This window comes from Stenella coeruleoalba, assembly GCF_951394435.1.
Source record: "Stenella coeruleoalba genome assembly, chromosome: 6".
Lineage (NCBI taxonomy): Eukaryota > Metazoa > Chordata > Mammalia > Artiodactyla > Delphinidae > Stenella > Stenella coeruleoalba.
Window position 1 is genome coordinate 26,284,849 of NC_137151.1, and position 21,163 is coordinate 26,306,011.

At 43.8% G+C, this 21,163-nt stretch overlaps 1 long non-coding RNA gene across 6 annotated transcripts in view; it reads left to right on the forward strand.

The window, feature by feature from the left end:
- LOC307188336 overlaps positions 1-21,163 on the forward strand; it is a 1,520,920-nt gene that overhangs the window by 147,412 nt on the left and 1,352,345 nt on the right. The window contains exon 3 of one of the 6 annotated variants that reach the window (XR_013828904.1): positions 9,575-9,656. The exons of 4 other annotated variants lie outside the window; for them this stretch is intronic. This is a non-coding gene — a long non-coding RNA (uncharacterized lncRNA). Of the gene's footprint in view, positions 1-9,574; positions 9,657-12,733; positions 12,816-21,163 lie in introns of all 6 variants that reach the window. One more of the 6 variants, XR_013828905.1, reaches the window with a different exon arrangement.

A 21,163-nucleotide genomic window follows, 5' to 3' on the forward strand; every position in this document is an offset into this window, starting at 1 on the left:
ACCCTGTTCTGTTCTGTAATTCTGTTCCTGTGTAGCCAAGTTTACATTCCGTGTATTACTGATATCTTATGATGTTTCTTTTTCTGTGTGACTTATTTCAGTTAAAATCATCATACCTGAATCCACTCATTGTGCTGCTAAGGGCCTGATGACACAGATTTCATTGCTGAGTGATATTGCTTTGTAAGTAAATACCACAACTTCTTTATCCATTTTTCACTTTCTGCGATGTTGAACTTGTACTGTAAACGAGGTTCTTGTAAATGCAGGTGTCCCAAACTTTGGGGTGGCTGTGTCTTTTTGATTTTAATTTCCCTAAGCTATAGGACCATAAGTGGAAGTGCCCTAGGCTCTGTTGCTTTGTTTTTTAGATGTTTCAGGAAACACCATACACTTCTCCCAAGTGTCTGTTGGCAATTTACATCCCGCCCATCAGCATAACAAGGCTCCCAGTTCTCCATGGCCTGTCCTGCCTTTCTGGATTTTACACTTTTTTCAGATGGCCCTTTTGACCAGGGGGAAGTGAGACTTCATTGTAGTGCAGATTTCCTTTGCAAGCTTGCTTGGTTGGCCAAAAGGGGCGTATGCGTTTTTTCCTGAATATATTCAGGAAAAAACGCATACGCCCTTTTTGGCCAAGTGCATCATTGTGGACGTTCTGCCTCTTTTCCTATGCTTTCAATGCAATTCCAGTCTACCTCCTGAAATCGGTTTCCTGCAATTCTGCCCCGCTTTCAAGTCCTCTTGGCAGCCTTACTTCAGTCTATTTTTGGACGATAGCTGTCATTTATAACTCTGCAGGTTTGTGAATTACAGTGCCCCTGAGCTCCTTTCTTCAACTCGCTTTCTTGTGACCTGGCCGCAACACCGCAGGATGGCTTCAGGCCCTAATCTGGTTCCGGCACGGCATGCTGAGCCTTTGGTTATTTCCTCTTCCTGGTGGGAAATGAGAGTTAAATTTGCCCGTCCAGACACCTCCAGCTAGTCTCTCATTGGTTCTCGCTATTTCTGTTCATCTTCCGCAGAAATTGCAAACTGGGCCAAACAGGAGGTTAAAGGCGCTGACTCTCCAATTGGGGAGAGTGTTAGTAAAGCGTCTGGAATGTTGCACCCGAGTACCAGGGGAGGAAAACTGAGACATATTTGAACACGTCTCCCGTTCACATGGTTGATCATACTTGGGTTCCACATGCATGTTTTAGCTGAAGGAAGAATACCTTAAACCTGGAGAGTTGAGACCCGTGGAATGGGTACCATGCAATATGACTTCAAAGGGTCTTCATTTGCTCACCGAACCTCTCCAATCCTATCACTGCTGCGTTTATGCCCCTGTACACATGCTTGATTCTCTTTCGGAGGCATAGCAATCCATAGGTTTTAAGATACTTACTAGTCAGGTACATTCTTAGGCGTTTAATATGCGGTGTTGAGTCCATTTCGTTGAGCAAGGAGTAGCTCTTGTCTATTCCATATTTGACTTAAGGAACTTTATCTGTGCTCATTTCAATCTCTGGTTTATGCAGCACCCCAACTCACCTTCACCCTTAAGCAAGCATAAGTTGGTTTTCTAAATTTGAGACCCTGTTCTGTTCTGTAATTCAGTTCCTGTGTAGCCAAGTTTACATTCCGTGTATTACTGCTATTTTATGATGTTTCTTTTTCTGTGTGACTTACTTCAGTTAGAATCATCATACCTGAATCCACTCATTGTGCTGCTAAGGGCCTGATGACACAGATTTCATTGCTGAGTGATATTGCTTTGTAAGTAAATACCACAACTTCTTTCCATTTTTCACTTTCTGCGATGTTGAACTTGTACTGTAAACGAGGTTCTTGTAAACAGAGCCGTTCCAAACTTTGGGGTGGCTGTGTCTTTTTGATTTTAATTTCCCTAAGCTATAGGCCCATAAGTGGAAGTGCCCTAGGTTCTGTTGCTTTGTTTTTTAGATGTTTCAGGAAACACCATACACTTCTCCCGAGTGGTTGTTGGCAATTTACATCCCGCCCATCAGCATAACAAGGCTCCCAGTTCTCCATGGCCTGTCCTGCCTTTCTGGATTTTACACTTTTTTCAGATGGCCCTTTTGACCGGGGGAAGTGAGACTTCATTGTAGTGCAGATTTCCTTTGCAAGCTTGCTTGGTTGGCCAAAAAGGGCGTATGCGTTTTTTCCTGAATATATTCAGGAAAAAACGCATACGCCCTTTTTGGCCAAGTGCATCATTGTGGACGTTCTGCCTCTTTTCCTATGCTTTCAATGCAATTCCAGTCTACCTCCTGAAATCGGTTTCCTGCAATTCTGCCCCGCTTTCAAGTCCTCTTGGCAGCCTTACTTCAGTCTATTTTTGGACGATAGCTGTCATTTATAACTCTGCAGGTTTGTGAATTACAGTGCCCCTGAGCTCCTTTCTTCAACTTGCTTTCTTGTGACCTGGCCGCAACACCGCAGGATGGCTTCAGGCCCTAATCTGGTTCCGGCACGGCACGCTGAGCCTTTGGTTATTTCCTCTTCCTGGTGGGAAATGAGAGTTAAATTTGCCCGTCCAAACACCTCCAGCTAGTCTCTCATTGGTTCTCGCTATTCCTGTTCATCTTCCGCAGAAATTGCAAAACTGGGCCAAACAGGAGGTTAAAGGCGCTGACTCTCCAAGTGGGGAGAGTGTTAGTAAAGCGTCTGGAATGTTGCACCCGAGTACCAGGGGAGGAAAACTGAGACATATTTGAACACGTCTCCCTTTCACATGGTTGATCATACTTGGGTTCCACATGCATGTTTTAGCTGAAGGAAGAATACCTTAAACCTGGAGAGTTAAGACCCGTGTAATGGGTACCATGCAATATGACTTCAAAGGGTCTTCATTTGCTCACCGAACCTCTCCAATCCTATCACTGCTGCGTTTATGCCCCTGTACACATGCTTGATTCTCTTTCGGAGACATAGCAATCCCTAGGTTTTAAGATACTTACTACTCAGGTACATTCTTAGGAGTTTAATATGCGGTGTTGAGTCCATTTCGTTGAGCAAGGAGTAGCTCTTGTCTATTCCATATTTGGCTTAAGGAACTTTATCTGTGCTCATTTCAATCTCTGGTTTTATGCAGCACCCCAACTCACCTTTCCCCTTAAGCAAGCATAAGTTGGTTTTCTAAATTTGAGTCCCTGTTCTGTTCTGTAATTCAGTTCCTGTGTAGCCAAGTTTACATTCCGTGTATTACTGATATCTTATGATGTTTCTTTTTCTGTGTGACTTATTTCAGTTAGAATCATCATACCTGAATCCACTCATTGTGATGCTACGGGACTGATGACATAGATTTCATTGCTGAGTGATATTGCTTTGTAAGTAAATACCACAACTTCTTTATCCATTTTTCACTTTCTGCGATGTTGAACTTGTACTGGAAACGAGGTTCTTGTAAACAGAGGCGTCCCAAACTTTGGGGTGGCTGTGTCTTTTTGATTTTAATTTCCCTAAGCTATAGGACCATAAGTGGAAGTGCCCTAGGCTCTGTTGCTTTGTTTTTTAGATGTTTCAGGAAACACCATACACTTCTCCCGAGTGTCTGTTGGGAATTTACATCCCGCCCATCAGCATAACAAGGCTCCCAGTTCTCCATGGCCTGTCCTGCCTTTCTGGATTTTACACTTTTTTCAGATGGCCCTTTTGACCGGGGGGAAGTGAGACTTCATTGTAGTGCAGATTTCCTTTGCAAGCTTGCTTGGTTGGCCAAAAAGGGCGTATGCGTTTTTTCCTGAATATATTCAGGAAAAAACGCATACGCCCTTTTTGGCCAAGTGCATCATTGTGGACGTTCTGCCTCTTTTCCTATGCTTTCAATGCAATTTCAGTCTACCTCCTGAAATCGGTTTCCTGCAATTCTGCCCCGCTTTCAAGTCCTCTTGGCAGCCTTACTTCAGTCTATTTTTGGACGATAGCTGTCATTTATAACTCTGCAGGTTTGTGAATTACAGTGCCCCTGAGCTCCTTTCTTCAACTCGCTTTCTTGTGACCTGGCCGCAACACCGCAGGATGGCTTCAGGCCCTAATCTGGTTCTGGCCTGGCATGCTGAGCCTTTGGTTAATTCCTCTTCCTGGTGGGAAATGAGAGTTAAATTTGCCCGTCCAGACACCTCCAGCTAGCCTCTCATTGGTTCTCGCTATTCCTGTTCATCTTCCACAGAAATTGCAAACTGGGCCAAACAGGAGGTTAAAGGGACTGACTCTCCAAGTGGGGAGAGTGTTAGTAAAGCGTCTGGAATGTTGCACCCGAGTACCAGGGGAGGAAAACTGAGACATATTTGAACACGTCTCCCGATCACATGGTTGATCATACTCTAGGTTCCACATGCATGTTTTAGCTGAAGGAAGAATAACTTAAAACTGGGTAGTTGAAACCCGTGGAATGGGTACCATGCAATATGACTTCAAAGGGTCTTCATTTGCTCACCGAACCTCTCCAATCCTATCACTGCTGCGTTTATGCCCCTGTACACATGCTTGATTCTCTTTCGGAGACATAGCAATCCATAGGTTTTAAGATACTTACTAGTCAGGTACATTCTTAGGCGTTTAATATGCGGTGTTGAGTCCATTTCGTTGAGCAAGGAGTAGCTCTTGTCTATTCCATATTTGGCTTAAGGAACTTTATCTGTGCTCATTTCAGTCTCTCGTTTTATGCTGCACCCCAACTCACCTTTACCCTTAAGCAAGAATAAGTTGGTTTTCTAAATTTGAGACCCTGTTCTGTTCTGTAATTCAGTTCCTGTGTAGCCAAGTTTACATTCCGTGTATTACTGATATCTTATGATGTTTCTTTTTCTGTGTGACTTATTTCAGTTAGAATCATCATACCTGAATCCACTCATTGTGCTGCTAAGGGCCTGATGACACAGATTTCATTGCTGAGTGATATTGCTTTGTAAGTAAATACCACAACTTCTTTATCCATTTTTCACTTTCTGCGATGTTGAACTTGTACTGTAAACGAGGTTCTTGTAAACAGAGGCGTCCCAAACTTTGGGGTGGCTGTGTCTTTTTGATTTTAATTTCCTAAGTTATAGGACCATAAGTGGAAGTGCCCTAGGTTCTGTTGCTTTGTTTTTTAGATGTTTCAGGAAACACCATACACTTCTCCCGAGTGGTTGTTGGCAATTTACATCCCGCCCATCAGCATAACAAGGCTCCCAGTTCTCCATGGCCTGTCCTGCCTTTCTGGATTTTACACTTTTTTCAGATGGCCCTTTTGACCGGGGGGAAGTGAGACTTCATTGTAGTGCAGATTTCCTTTGCAAGCTTGCTTGGTTGGCCAAAAAGGGCGTATGCGTTTTTTCCTGAATATATTCAGGAAAAAACGCATACGCCCTTTTTGGCCAAGTGCATCATTGTGGACGTTCTGCCTCTTTTCCTATGCTTTCAATGCAATTCCAGTCTACCTCCTGAAATCGGTTTCCTGCAATTCTGCCCCGCTTTCAAGTCCTCTTGGCAGCCTTACTTCAGTCTATTTTTGGACGATAGCTGTCATTTATAACTCTGCAGGTTTGTGAATTACAGTGCCCCTGAGCTCCTTTCTTCAACTCGCTTTCTTGTGACCTGGCCGCAACACCGCAGGATGGCTTCAGGCCCTAATCTGGTTCCGGCACGGCACGCTGAGCCTTTGGTTATTTCCTCTTCCTGGTGGGAAATGAGAGTTAAATTTGCCCGTCCAGACACCTCCAGCTAGCCTCTCATTGGTTCTCGCTATTTCTGTTCATCTTCCGCAGAAATTGCAAACTGGGCCAAACAGGAGGTTAAAGGCGCTGACTCTCCAATTGGGGAGAGTGTTAGTAAAGCATCTGGAATGTTGCACCCGAGTACCAGGGGAGGAAAACTGAGACATATTTGAACACGTCTCCCGTTCACATGGTTGATCATACTTGGGTTCCACATGCATGTTTTAGCTGAAGGAAGAATACCTTAAACCTGGAGAGTTGAGACCCGTGGAATGGGTACCATGCAATATGACTTCAAAGGGTCTTCATTTGCTCACCGAACCTCTCCAATGCTATCACTGCTGCGTTTATGCCCCTGTACACATGCTTGATTCTCTTTCGGAGACATAGCAATCCATAGGTTTTACGATACTTACTAGTCAGGTACATTCTTAGGCGTTTAATATGCGGTGTTGAGTCCATTTCGTTGAGCAAGGAGTAGCTCTTGTCTATTCCATATTTGACTTAAGGAACTTTATCTGTGCTCATTTCAATCTCTGGTTTATGCAGCACCCCAACTCACCTTTACCCTTAAGCAAGCATAAGTTGGTTTTCTAAATTTGAGACCCTGTTCTGTTCTGTAATTCAGTTCCTGTGTAGCCAAGTTTACATTCCATGTATTACTGATATCTTATGATGTTTCTTTTTCTGTGTGACTTACTTCAGTTAGAATCATCATACCTGAATCCACTCATTGTGCTGCTAAGGGCCTGATGACACAGATTTCATTGCTGAGTGGTATTGCTTTGTAAGTAAATACCACAACTTCTTTCCATTTTTCACTTTCTGCGATGTTGAACTTGTACTGTAAACGAGGTTCTTGTAAACAGAGCCGTTCCAAACTTTGGGGTGGCTGTGTCTTTTTGATTTTAATTTCCCTAAGCTATAGGCCCATAAGTGGAAGTGCCCTAGGTTCTGTTGCTTTGTTTTTTAGATGTTTCAGGAAACACCATACACTTCTCCCGAGTGGTTGTTGGCAATTTACATCCCGCCCATCAGCATAACAAGGCTCCCAGTTCTCCATGGCCTGTCCTGCCTTTCTGGATTTTACACTTTTTTCAGATGGCCCTTTTGACCGGGGGGAAGTGAGACTTCATTGTAGTGCAGATTTCCTTTGCAAGCTTGCTTGGTTGGCCAAAAAGGGCGTATGCGTTTTTTCCTGAATATATTCAGGAAAAAACGCATACGCCCTTTTTGGCCAAGTGCATCATTGTGGACGTTCTGCCTCTTTTCCTATGCTTTCAATGCAATTCCAGTCTACCTCCTGAAATCGGTTTCCTGCAATTCTGCCCCGCTTTCAAGTCCTCTTGGCAGCCTTACTTCAGTCTATTTTTGGACGATAGCTGTCATTTATAACTCTGCAGGTTTGTGAATTACAGTGCCCCTGAGCTCCTTTCTTCAACTCGCTTTCTTTTGAGCTGGCCGCAACACCGCAGGATGGCTTCAGGCCCTAATCTGGTTCCGGTACGGCACGCTGAGCCTTTGGTTATTTCCTCTTCCTGTTGGGAAATGAGAGTTAAATTTGCCCGTCCAGACACCTCCAGCTAGCCTCTCATTGGTTCTCGCTATTCCTGTTCATCTTCCGCAGAAATTGCAAACTGTGCCAAACAGGAGGTTAAAGGCGCTGACTCTCCAAGTGGGGAGAGTGTTAGTAAAGCGTCTGGAATGTTGCACCCGAGTACCAGGGGAGGAAAACTGAGACATATTTGAACACGTCTCCCGATCACATGGTTGATCATACTCTGGGTTCCACATGCCTGTTTTAGCTGAAGGAAGAATACCTAAAACCTGGGTAATTGATACCCGTGGAATGGGTACCATGCAATATGACTTCAAAGGGTCTTCATTTGCTCACCGAACCTCTCCAATCCTATCACTGCTGCGTTTATGCCCCTGTACACATGCTTGATTCTCTTTCGGAGACATAGCAATCCATAGGTTTTAAGATACTTACTAGTCAGGTACATTCTTAGGCGTTTAATATGCGGTGTTGAGTCCATTTCGTTGAGCAAGGAGTGGCTCTTGTCTATTCCATATTTGGCTTAAGGAACTTTATCTGTGCTCATTTCAATCTCTGGTTTTATGCAGCAACCCAACTCACCTTTCCCCTTAAGCAAGCATAAGTTGGTTTTCTAAATTTGAGAACCTGTTCTGTTTTGGAATTCAGTTCCTGTGTAGCCAAGTTTACATTCCGTGTATTAGTGATATCTTATGATGTTTCTTTTTCTGTGTGACTTATTTCAGTTAGAATCATCATACCTGAATCCACTCATTGTGCTGCTACGTGCCTGATGACATAGATTTCATTGCTGAGTGATACTGCATTGTACGTAAGTACCACATGTTCTTTATCCATTTTTCACTTTCTGCGATGTTGAACTTGTACTGTAAACGAGGTTCTTGTAAATGCAGGTGTCCCAAACTTTGGGGTGGCTGTGTCTTTTTGATTTTAATTTCCCTAAGCTATAGGACCATAAGTGGAAGTGCCCTAGGCTCTGTTGCTTTGTTTTTTAGATGTTTCAGGAAACACCATACACTTCTCCCGAGTGTCTGTTGGCAATTTACATCCCGCCCTTCAGCATAACAAGGCTCCCAGTTCTCCATGGCCTGTCCTGCCTTTCTGGATTTTACACTTTTTTCAGATGGCCCATTTGACCAGGGGGAAGTGAGACTTCATTGTAGTGCAGATTTCCTTTGCAAGCTTGCTTGGTTGGCCAAAAGGGGCGTATGAGTTTTTTCCTGAATATATTCAGGAAAAAACGCATACGCCCTTTTTGGCCAAGTGCATCATTGTGCACGTTCTGCCTCTTTTCCTATGCTTTCAATGCAATTCCAGTCTACCTCCTGAAATCGGTTTCCTGCAATTCTGCCCCACTTTCAATTCCTCTTGGCAGCCTTACTTCAGTCTATTTTTGGACGATAGCTGTCATTTATAACTCTGCAGGTTTGAGAATTACAGTGTCCCAGAGCTCCTTTCTTCAACTTGCTTTCTTTTGACCTGGCCGCAACACCGCAGGATGGCTTCAGGCCCTAATCTGGTTCCGGCACGGCACGCTGAGCCTTTGGTTATGTCCTCTTCCTGGTGGGAAATGAGAGTTAAATTTGCCCGTCCAGACACCTCCAGCTAGCCTCCCATTGGTTCTCGCTATTCCTGTTCATCTTCCGCAGAAATTGCAAACTGGGCCAAACAGGAGGTTAAAGGCGCTGAATCTCCAAGTGGGGAGAGTGTTAGTAAAGCGTCTGGAATGTTGCACCCGAGTACCAGGGGAGGAAAACTGAGACATATTTGAACACGTCTCCCGTTCACATGGTTGATCATACTTGGGTTCCACATGCATGTTTTAGCTGAAGGAAGAATACCTTAAACCTGGAGAGTTAAGACCCGTGTAATGGGTACCATGAAATATGACTTCAAAGGGTCTTCATTTGCTCACCGAACCTCTCCAATCCTATCACTGCTGCGTTTATGCCCCTGTACACATGCTTGATTCTCTTTCGGAGACATAGCAATCCATAGGTTTTAAGATACTTACTAGTCAGGTACATTCTTAGGCGTTTAATATGCGGTGTTGAGTCCATTTCGTTGAGCAAGGAGTAGCTCTTGTCTATTCCATATTTGACTTAAGGAACTTTATCTGTGCTCATTTCAATCTCTGGTTTTATGCAGCACCCCAACTCACCTTTACCCTTAAGCAAGCATAAGTTGGTTTTCTAAATTTGAGACCCTGTTCTGTTCTGTAATTCAGTTCCTGTGTAGCCAAGTTTCCATTCCGTGTATTACTGATATCTTATGATGTTTCTTTTTCTGTGTGACTTACTTCAGTTAGAATCATCATACCTAAATCCACTCATTGTGCTGCTAAGGGCCTGATGACACAGATTTCATTGCTGAGTGATATTGCTTTGTAAGTAAATACCACAACTTCTTTATCCATTTTTCACTTTCTGCGATGTTGAACTTGTACTGGAAACGAGGTTCTTGTAAACAGAGCCGTTCCAAACTTTGTGGTGGCTGTGTCTTTTTGATTTTAATTTCCCTAAGCTATAGGACCATAAGTGGAAGTGCCCTAGGTTCTGTTGCTTTGTTTTTTAGATGTTTCAGGAAACACCATACACTTCTCCCGAGTGGTTGTTGGCAATTTACATCCCGCCCATCAGCATAACAAGGCTCCCAGTTCTCCATGGCCTGTCCTGCCTTTCTGGATTTTACACTTTTTTCAGATGGCCCTTTTGACCGGGGGGAAGTGAGACTTCATTGTAGTGCAGATTTCCTTTGCAAGCTTGCTTGGTTGGCCAAAAAGGGCGTATGCGTTTTTTCCTGAATATATTCAGGAAAAAACGCATACGCCCTTTTTGGCCAAGTGCATCATTGTGGACGTTCTGCCTCTTTTCCTATGCTTTCAATGCAATTCCAGTCTACCTCCTGAAATCGGTTTCCTGCAATTCTGCCCCGCTTTCAAGTCCTCTTGGCAGCCTTACTTCAGTCTATTTTTGGACGATAGCTGTCATTTATAACTCTGCAGGTTTGTGAATTACAGTGCCCCTGAGCTCCTTTCTTCAACTTGCTTTCTTGTGACCTGGCCGCAACACCGCAGGATGGCTTCAGGCCCTAATCTGGTTCCGGCACGGCACGCTGAGCCTTTGGTTAATTCCTCTTCCTGGTGGGAAATGAGAGTTAAATTTGCCCGTCCAAACACCTCCAGCTAGTCTCTCATTGGTTCTCGCTATTCCTGTTCATCTTCCTCAGAAATTGCAAAACTGGGCCAAACAGGAGGTTAAAGGCGCTGACTCTCCAAGTGGGGAGAGTGTTAGTTATGCGTCTGGAATGTTGCACGCGAGTACCAGGGGAGGAAAACTGAGACATATTTGAACACGTCTCCCGTTCACATGGTTGATCATACTTGGGTTCCACATGCATGTTTTAGCTGAAGGAAGAATACCTTAAACCTGGAGAGTTAAGACCCGTGTAATGGGTACCATGCAATATGACTTCAAAGGGTCTTCATTTGCTCACCGAACCTCTCCAATCCTATCACTGCTGCGTTTATGCCCCTGTACACATGCTTGATTCTCTTTCGGAGACATAGCAATCCATAGGTTTTAAGATACTTACTAGTCAGGTACATTGTTAGGCGTTTAATATGCGGTGTTGAGTCCATTTCGTTGAGCAAGGAGTAGCTCTTGTCTATTCCATATTTGGCTTAAGGAACTTTATCTGTGCTCATTTCAATCTCTGGTTTTATGCAGCACCCCAACTCACCTTTCCCCTTAAGCAAGCATAAGTTGGTTTTCTAAATTTGAGTCCCTGTTCTGTTCTGTAATTCAGTTCCTGTGTAGCCAAGTTTACATTCCGTGTATTACTGATATCTTATGATGTTTCTTTTTCTGTGTGACTTATTTCAGTTAGAATCATCATACCTGAATCCACTCATTGTGATGCTAAGGGCCTGATGACATAGATTTCATTGCTGAGTGATATTGCTTTGTAAGTAAATACCACAACTTCTTTATCCATTTTTCACTTTCTGCGATGTTGAACTTGTACTGGAAACGAGGTTCTTGTAAACAGAGGCGTCCCAAACTTTGGGGTGGCTGTGTCTTTTTGATTTTAATTTCCCTAAGCTATAGGACCATAAGTGGCAGTGCCCTAGGCTCTGTTGCTTTGTTTTTTAGATGTTTCAGGAAACACCATACACTTCTCCCGAGTGGTTGTTGGCAATTTACATCCCGCCCATCAGCATAACAAGGCTCCCAGTTCTCCATGGCCTGTCCTGCCTTTCTGGATTTTACACTTTTTTCAGATGGCCCTTTTGACCGGGGGGAAGTGTGACTTCATTGTAGTGCAGATTTCCTTTGCAAGCTTGCTTGGTTGGCCAAATAGTGCGTATGCGTTTTTTCCTGAATCTATTCAGGAAAAAACGCATATGCCCTTTTTGGCCAAGTGCATCATTGTGGACGTTCTGCCTCTTTTCCTATGCTTTCAATGCAATTCCAGTCTACCTCCTGAAATCGGTTTCCTGCAATTCTGCCCCGCTTTCAAGTCCTCTTGGCAGCCTTACTTCAGTCTATTTTTGGACGATAGCTGTCATTTATAACTCTGCAGGTTTTTGAATTACAGTGCCCCTGAGCTCCTTTCTTCAACTCGCTTTCTTGTGACCTGGCCGCAACACCGCAGGATGGCTTCAGGCCCTAATCTGGTTCCGGCACGGCACGCTGAGCCTTTGGTTATTTCCTCTTCCTGGTGGGAAATGAGAGTTAAATTTGCCCGTCCAGACACCTCCAGCTAGCCTCCCATTGGTTCTCGCTATTCCTGTTCATCTTCCGCAGAAATTGCAAACTGGGCCAAACAGGAGGTTAAAGGCGCTGAATCTCCAAGTGGGGAGAGTGTTAGTAAAGCGTCTGGAATGTTGCACCCGAGTACCAGGGGAGGAAAACTGAGACATATTTGAACACGTCTCCCGTTCACATGGTTGATCATACTTGGGTTCCACATGCATGTTTTAGCTGAAGGAAGAATACCTTAAACCTGGAGAGTTAAGACCCGTGTAATGGGTACCATGCAATATGACTTCAAAGGGTCTTCATTTGCTCACCGAACCTCTCCAATCCTATCACTGCTGCGTTTATGCCCCTGTACACATGCTTGATTCTCTTTCGGAGACATAGCAATCCATAGGTTTTAAGATACTTAATAGTCAGGTACATTCTTAGGCGTTTAATATGCGGTGTTGAGTCCATTTCGTTGAGCAAGGAGTAGCTCTTGTCTATTCCATATTTGACTTAAGGAACTTTATCTGTGCTCATTTCAATCTCTGGTTTTATGCAGCACCCCAACTCACCTTTACCCTTAAGCAAGCATAAGTTGGTTTTCTAAATTTGAGACCCTGTTCTGTTCTGTAATTCAGTTCCTGTGTAGCCAAGTTTACATTCCGTGTATTACTGATATCTTATGATGTTTCTTTTTCTGTGTGACTTACTTCAGTTAGAATCATCATACCTGAATCCACTCATTGTGCTGCTAAGGGCCTGATGACACAGATTTCATTGCTGAGTGATATAGCTTTGTAAGTAAATACCACAACTTCTTTATCCATTTTTCACTTTCTGCGATGTTGAACTTGTACTGTAAACGAGGTTCTTGTAAACAGAGCCGTTCCAAACTTTGGGGTGGCTGTGTCTTTTTGATTTTAATTTCCCTAAGCTATAGGACCATAAGTGGAAGTGCCCTAGGTTCTGTTGCTTTGTTTTTTAGATGTTTCAGGAAACACCATACACTTCTCCCGAGTGGTTGTTGGCAATTTACATCCCGCCCATCAGCATAACAAGGCTCCCAGTTCTCCATGGCCTGTCCTGCCTTTCTGGATTTTACACTTTTTTCAGATGGCCCTTTTGACCGGGGGGAAGTGAGACTTCATTGTAGTGCAGATTTCCTTTGCAAGCTTGCTTGGTTGGCCAAAAAGGGCGTATGCGTTTTTTCCTGAATATATTCAGGAAAAAACGCATACGCCCTTTTTGGCCAAGTGCATCATTGTGGACGTTCTGCCTCTTTTCCTATGCTTTCAATGCAATTCCAGTCTACCTCCTGAAATCGGTTTCCTGCAATTCTGCCCCGCTTTCAAGTCCTCTTGGCAGCCTTACTTCAGTCTATTTTTGGACGATAGCTGTCATTTATAACTCTGCAGGTTTGTGAATTACAGTGCCCCTGAGCTCCTTTCTTCAACTCGCTTTCTTGTGACCTGGCCGCAACACCGCAGGATGGCTTCAGGCCCTAAACTGTTTGCGGCCCGGCATGCTGAGCCTTTGGTTAATTCCTCTTCCTGGTGGGAAATGAGAGTTAAATTTGCCCGACCAGACACCTCCAGCTAGCCTCTCATTGGTTTTCGCTATTCCTGTTCATCTTCCGCAGAAATTGCAAACTGGGCCAAACAGGAGGTTAAAGGGACTGACTCTCCAAGTGGGGAGAGTGTTAGTAAAGCGTCTGGAATGTTGCACCCGAGTACCAGGGGAGGAAAACTGAGACATATTTGAACACGTCTCCCAATCACATGGTTGATCATACTCTAGGTTCCACATGCATGTTTTAGCTGAAGGAAGAATACCTTAAACCTGGGTAGTTGAAACCCGTGGAATGGGTATCATGCAATATGACTTCAAAGGGTCTTCATTTGCTCACCGAACCTCTCCAATCCTATCACTGCTGCGTTTATGCCCCTGTACACATGCTTGAATCTCTTTTGGAGACATAGCAATCCATAGGTTTTAAGATACTTACTAGTCAGGTACATTCTTAGGCGTTTAATATGGGGTGTTGAGTCCATTTCGTTTAGCAAGGAGTAGCTCTTGTCTATTCCATATTTGGCTTAAGGAACTTTATCTGTGCTCATTTCAATCTCTGGTTTTATGCAGCACCCCAACTCACCTTTACCCTTAAGTAAGAATAAGTTGGTTTTCTAAATTTTAGACCCTGTTCTGTTCTGTAATTCAGTTCCTGTGTAGCCAAGTTTCCATTCCGTGTGTTACTGATATCTTATGATGTTTCTTTTTCTGTGTGACTTATTTCAGTTAGAATCATCATACCTGAATCCACTCATTGTGCTGCTAAGGGCCTGATGACACAGATTTCATTGCTGAGTGATATTGCTTTCTAAGTAAATACCACAACTTCTTTATCCATTTTTCACTTTCTGCGATGTTGAACTTGTACTGTAAACGAGGTTCTTGTAAACAGAGCTGTTCCAAACTTTGGGGTGGCTGTGTCTTTTTGATTTTAATTTCCCTAAGCTATAGGACCATAAGTGGCAGTGCCCTAGGTTCTGTTGCTTTGTTTTTTAGATGTTTCAGGAAACACCATACACTTCTCCCGAGTGGTTGTTGGCAATTTACATCCCGCCCATCAGCATAACAAGGCTCCCAGTTCTCCATGGCCTGTCCTGCCTTTCTGGATTTTACACTTTTTCAGATGGCCCTTTTGACCGGGGGGAAGTGAGACTTCATTGTAGTGCAGATTTCCTTTGCAAGCTTGCTTGGTTGGCCAAAAAGGGCGTATGCGTTTTTTCCTGAATATATTCAGGAAAAAACGCATACGCCCTTTTTGGCCAAGTGCGTCATTGTGGACGTTCTGCCTCTTTTCCTATGTTTTCAATACAATTCCAGTCTACCTCCTGAAATCGGTTTCCTGCAATTCTGCCCCGCTTTCAAGTCCTCTTGGCAGCCTTACTTCAGTCTATTTTTGGACGATAGCTGTCATTTATAACTCTGCAGGTTTGTGAATTACACTGCCCCTGAGCTCCTTTCTTCAACTCGCTTTCTTTTGAGCTGGCCGCAACACCGCAGGATGGCTTCAGGCCCTAATCTGGTTCCGGTACGGCACGCTGAGCCTTTGGTTATTTCCTCTTCCTGGTGGGAAATGAGAGTTAAATTTGCCCGTCCAGACACCTCCAGCTAGCCTCTCATTGGTTCTCGCTATTCCTGTTCATCTTCCGCAGAAATTGCAAACTGGGCCAAACAGGAGGTTAAAGGCGCTGACTCTCCAAGTGGGGAGAGTGTTAGTAAAGCGTCTGGAATGTTGCACCCGAGTACCAGGGGAGGAAAACTGAGACATATTTGAACACGTCTCCCGTTCACATGGTTGATCATACTTGGGTTCCACATGCATGTTTTAGCTGAAGGAAGAATACCTTAAACCTGGAGAGTTAAGACCCGTGTAATGGGTACCATGCAATATGACTTCAAAGGGTCTTCATTTGCTCACCGAACCTCTCCAATCCTATCACTGCTGCGTTTATGCCCCTGTACACATGCTTGATTCTCTTTCGGAGACATAGCAATCCATAGGTTTTACGATACTTACTAGTCAGGTACATTCTTAGGCGTTTAATATGCGGTGTTGAGTCCATTTCGTTGAGCAAGGAGTAGGTCTTGTGTATTCCATATTTGACTTAAGGAACTTTATCTGTGCTCATTTCAATCTCTGGTTTTATGCAGCACCCCAACTCACCTTTACCCTTAAGCAAGCATAAGTTGGTTTTCTAAATTTGAGACCCTGTTCTGTTCTGTAATTCAGTTCCTGTGTAGCCAAGTTTACATTCCGTGTATTACTGATATCTTATGATGTTTCTTTTTCTGTGTGACTTATTTCAGTTAGAATCATCATACCTGAATCCACTCATTGTGATGCTAAGGGCCTGATGACATAGATTTCATTGCTGAGTGATATTGTTTGTAAGTAAATACAACAACTTCTTTATCCATTTTTCACTTTCTGCGATGTTGAACTTGTACTGTAAACGAGGTTCTTGTAAACAGAGGCGTCCCAAAAGTTGGGGTGGCTGTGTCTTTTTGATTTTAATTTCCCTAAGCTATAGGACCATAAGTGGAAGTGCCCTAGGCTCTGTTGCTTTGTTTTTTAGATGTTTCAGGAAACACCGTACACTTCTCCGGAGTGGTTGTTGGCAATTTACATCCCGCCCATCAGCATAACAAGGCTCCCAGTTCTCCATGGCCTGTCCTGCCTTTCTGGATTTTACACTTTTTTCAGATGGCCCTTTTGACCGGGGGGAAGTGAGACTTCATTGTAGTGCAGATTTCCTTTGCAAGCTTGCTTGGTTGGCCAAAAAGGGCGTATGCGTTTTTTATTCCTGTTCATCTTCCGCAGAAATTGCAAACTGGGCCAAACAGGAGGTTAAAGGCGCTGACTCTCCAAGTGGGGAGAGTGTTAGTAAAGCGTCTGGAATGTTGCACCCGAGTACCAGGGGAGGAAAACTGAGACATATTTGAACACGACTCCCGTTCACATGGTTGATCATACTTGGGTTCCACATGCATGTTTTAGCTGAAGGAAGAATACCTTAAACCTGGAGAGTTAAGACCCGTGTAATGGGTACCATGCAATATGACTTCAAAGGGTCTCCATTTGCTCACCGAACCTCTCCAATCCTATCACTTCTGCGTTTATGCCCCTGTACACATGCTTGATTCTCTTTTGGAGACATAGCAATCCATAGGTTTTAAGATACTTACTAGTCAGGTACATTCTTAGGCGTTTAATATGCGGTGTTGAGTCCATTTCGTTGAGCAAGGAGTAGCTCTTATCTATTCCATATTTGACTTAAGGAACTTTATCTGTGCTCATTTCAATCTCTGGTTTTATGCAGCACCCCAACTCACCTTTACCCTTAAGCAAGCATAAGTTGGTTTTCTAAATTTGAGACTCTGTTCTGTTCTGTAATTCAGTTCCTGTGTAGCCAAGTTTACATTCCGTGTATTACTGATATCTTATGATGTTTCTTTTTCTGTGTGACTTATTTCAGTTAGAATCATCATACCTGAATCCACTCATTGTGATGCTAAGGGCCTGATGACATAGATTTCATTGCTGAGTGATATTGTTTGTAAGTAAATACCACAACTTCTTTATCCATTTTTCACTTTCTGCGATGTTGAACTTGTACTGTAAACGAGGTTCTTGTAAACAGAGCCGTTCCAAACTTTGGGGTGGCTGTGTCTTTTTGATTTTAATTTCCCTAAGCTATAGGACCATAAGTGGAAGTGCCCTAGGTTCTGTTGCTTTGTTTTTTTGATGTTTCAGGAAACACCGTACACTTCTCCCGAGTGGTTGTTGGCAATTTACATCCCGCCCATCAGCATAACAAGGCTCCCAGTTCTCCATGGCCTGTCCTGCCTTTCTGGATTTTACACTTTTTTCAGATGGCCCTTTTGACCGGGGGGAAGTGAGACTTCATTGTAGTGCAGATTTCCTTTGCAAGCTTGCTTGGTTGGCCAAAAAGGGCGTATGCGTTTTTTCCTGAATATATTCAGGAAAAAACGCATACGCCCTTTTTGGCCAAGTGCATCATTGTGGACGTTCTGCCTCTTTTCCTATGCTTTCAATGCAATTCCAGTCTACCTCCTGAAATCGGTTTCCTGCAATTCTGCCCCGCTTTCAAGTCCTCTTGGCAGCCTTACTTCAGTCTATTTTTGGACGATAGCTGTCATTTATAACTCTGCAGGTTTGTGAATTACAGTGCCCCTGAGCTCCTTTCTTCAACTCGCTTTCTTGTGACCTGGCCACAACACCGCAGGATGGCTTCAGGCCTTAATCTGGTTCCGGCATGGCACACTGAGCCTTTGGTTATTTCCTCTTCCTGGTGGGAAATGAGAGTTAAATTTGCCCGTTCAGACACCTCCAGCTAGTCTCTCATTGGTTCTCGCTATTCCTGTTCATCTTCCGCAGAAATTGCAAACTGGGCCTAACAGGAGGTTAAAGGCGCTGACTCTCCAAGTGGGGAGAGTGTTAGTAAAGCGTCTGGAATGTTGCACCCGAGTACCAGGGGAGGAAAACTGAGACATATTTGAACACGTCTCCCGTTCACATGGTTGATCATACTTGGGTTCCACATGCATGTTTTAGCTGAAGGAAGAATACCTTAAACCTGGAAAGTTGAGACCCGTGGAATGGGTACCATGCAATATGACTTCAAAGGGTCTTCATTTGCTCACCGAACCTCTCCAATCCTAACACTGCTGCGTTTATGCCCCTGTACACATGCTTGATTCTCTTTCGGAGACATAGCAATCCATAGGTTTTAAGATACTTACTAGTCAGGTACATTCTTAGGCGTTTAATATGCGGTGTTGAGTCCATTTCGTTGAGCAAGGAGTAGCTCTTGTCTATTCCATATTTGACTTAAGGAACTTTATCTGTGCTCATTTCAATCTCTGGTTTTATGCTGCACCCCAACTCACCTTTACCCTTAAGCAAGCATAAGTTGGTTTTCTAAATTTGAGACCCTGTTCTGTTCTGTAATTCAGTTCCTGTGTAGCCAAGTTTACATTCCGTGTATTACTGATATCTTATGATGTTTCTTTTTCTGTGTGACTTACTTCAGTTAGAATCATCATACCTGAATCCACTCATTGTGCTGCTAAGGGCCTGATGACACAGATTTCATTGCTGAGTGATATTGCTTTGTAAGTAAATACCACAACTTCTTTCCATTTTTCACTTTCTGCGATGTTGAACTTCTACTGTAAACGAGGTTCTTGTAAACAGAGCCGTTACAAACTTTGGGGTGGCTGTGTCTTTTTGATTTTAATTTCCCTAAGCTATAGGACCATAAGTGGAAGTGCCCTAGGTTCTGTTGCTTTGTTTTTTAGATGTTTCAGGAAACACCATACACTTCTCCCGAGTGGTTGTTGGCAATTTACATCCCGCCCATCAGCATAACAAGGCTCCCAGTTCTCCATGGCCTGTCCTGCCTTTCTGGATTTTACACTTTTTTCAGATGGCCCTTTTGACCGGGGGGAAGTGAGACTTCATTGTAGTGCAGATTTCCTTTGCAAGCTTGCTTGGTTGGCCAAAAAGGGCGTATGCGTTTTTTCCTGAATATATTCAGGAAAAAACGCATACGCCCTTTTTGGCCAAGTGCATCATTGTGGACGTTCTGCCTCTTTTCCTATGCTTTCAATGCAATTCCAGTCTACCTCCTGAAATCGGTTTCCTGCAATTCTGCCCCGCTTTCAAGTCCTCTTGGCAGCCTTACTTCAGTCTATTTTTGGACGATAGCTGTCATTTATAACTCTGCAGGTTTGTGAATTACAGTGCCCCTGAGCTCCTTTCTTCAACTTGCTTTCTTGTGACCTGGCCGCAACACCGCAGGATGGCTTCAGGCCCTAATCTGGTTCCGGCACGGCATGCTGAGCCTTTGGTTATTTCCTCTTCCTGGTGGGAAATGAGAGTTAAATTTGCCCGTCCAAACACCTCCAGCTAGTCTCTCATTGGTTCTCGCTATTCCTGTTCATCTTCCGCAGAAATTGCAAACTGGGCCAAACAGGAGGTTAAAGGCGCTGACTCTCCAAGTGGGGAGAGTGTTAGTAAAGCGTCTGGAATGTTGCACCCGAGTACCAGGGGAGGAAAACTGAGACATATTTGAACACGTCTCCCGATCACATGGTTGATCATACTCTAGGTTCCACATGCATGTTTTAGCTGAAGGAAGAATACCTTAAACCTGGGTAGTTGAAACCCGTGGAATGGGTACCATGCAATATGACTTCAAAGGGTCTTCATTTGCTCACCGAACCTCTCCAATCCTATCACTGCTGCGTTTATGCCCCTGTACACATGCTTGAATCTCTTTTGGAGACATAGCAATCCATAGGTTTTAAGATACTTACAAGTCAGGTACATTCTTAGGCGTTTAATATGCGGTGTTGAGTCCATTTCGTTGAGCAAGGAGTAGCTCTTGTCTATTCCATATTTGACTTAAGGAACTTTATCTGTTCTCATTTCAATCTCTGGTGTTATGCAGCACCCCAACTCACCTTTACCCTTAAGCAAGCATAAGTTGTTTTTCTAAATTTGTGACCCAGTTCTGTTCTGTAATTCAGTTCCTGTGTAGGCAAGTTTACATTCCGTGTATTAGTGATATCTTATGATGTTTCTTTTTCTGTGTGACTTATTTCAGTTAGAATCATCGTATCTGAATCTACTCATTATGCTGCTACGTGCCTGATGACATAGATTTCATTGCTGAGTGATACTGCATTGTACGTAAGTACCACAAGTTCTTTATCCATTTTTCACTTTCTGCGATGTTGAACTTGTACGGTAAAAGAGGTTCTTGTAAACAGAGCCGTTCCAAACTTTAGGGTTGCTGTGTCTTTTTGATTTTAATTTCCCTAAGCTATAGGACCATAAGTGGAAGTGCCCTAGGCTCTGTTGCTTTGTTTTTTAGATGTTTCAGGAAACACCATACACTTCTCCCAAGTGTCTGTTGGCAATTTACATCCCGCCCATCAGCATAACAAGGCTCCCAGTTCTCAATGGCCTGTACTGCCTTTCTGGATTTTACACTTTTTTCAGATGGCCCTTTTGACCAGGGGGAAGTGAGAGTTCATTGTAGTGCAGATTTCCTTTGCAAGCTTGCTTGGTTGGCCAAAAAGGGCGTATGCGTTTTTTCCTGAATATATTCAGGAAAAAACGCATACGCCCTTTTTGGCCAAGTGCATTATTGTGGACGTTCTGCCTCTTTTCCTATGCTTTCAATGCAATTTCAGTCTACCTCCTGAAATCGGTTTCCTGCAATTCTGCCCCGCTTTCAAGTCCTCTTGGCAGCCTTACTTCAGTCTATTTTTGGACGATAGCTGTCATTTATAACTCTGCAGGTTTGTGTATTACAGTGCCCCTGAGCTCCTTTCTTCAACTCGGTTTCTTTTGAGCTGGCCGCAACACCGCAGGATGGCTTCAGGCCGTAATCTGGTTCCGGCACGGCACGCTGAGCCTTTGGTTAATTCCTCTTCCTGGTGGGAAATGAGAGTTAAATTTGCCCGTCCAGACACCTCCAGCTAGTCTCTCATTGGTTCTCGCTATTCCTGTTCATCTTCCGCAGAAATTGCAAACTGGGCCAAACAGGAGT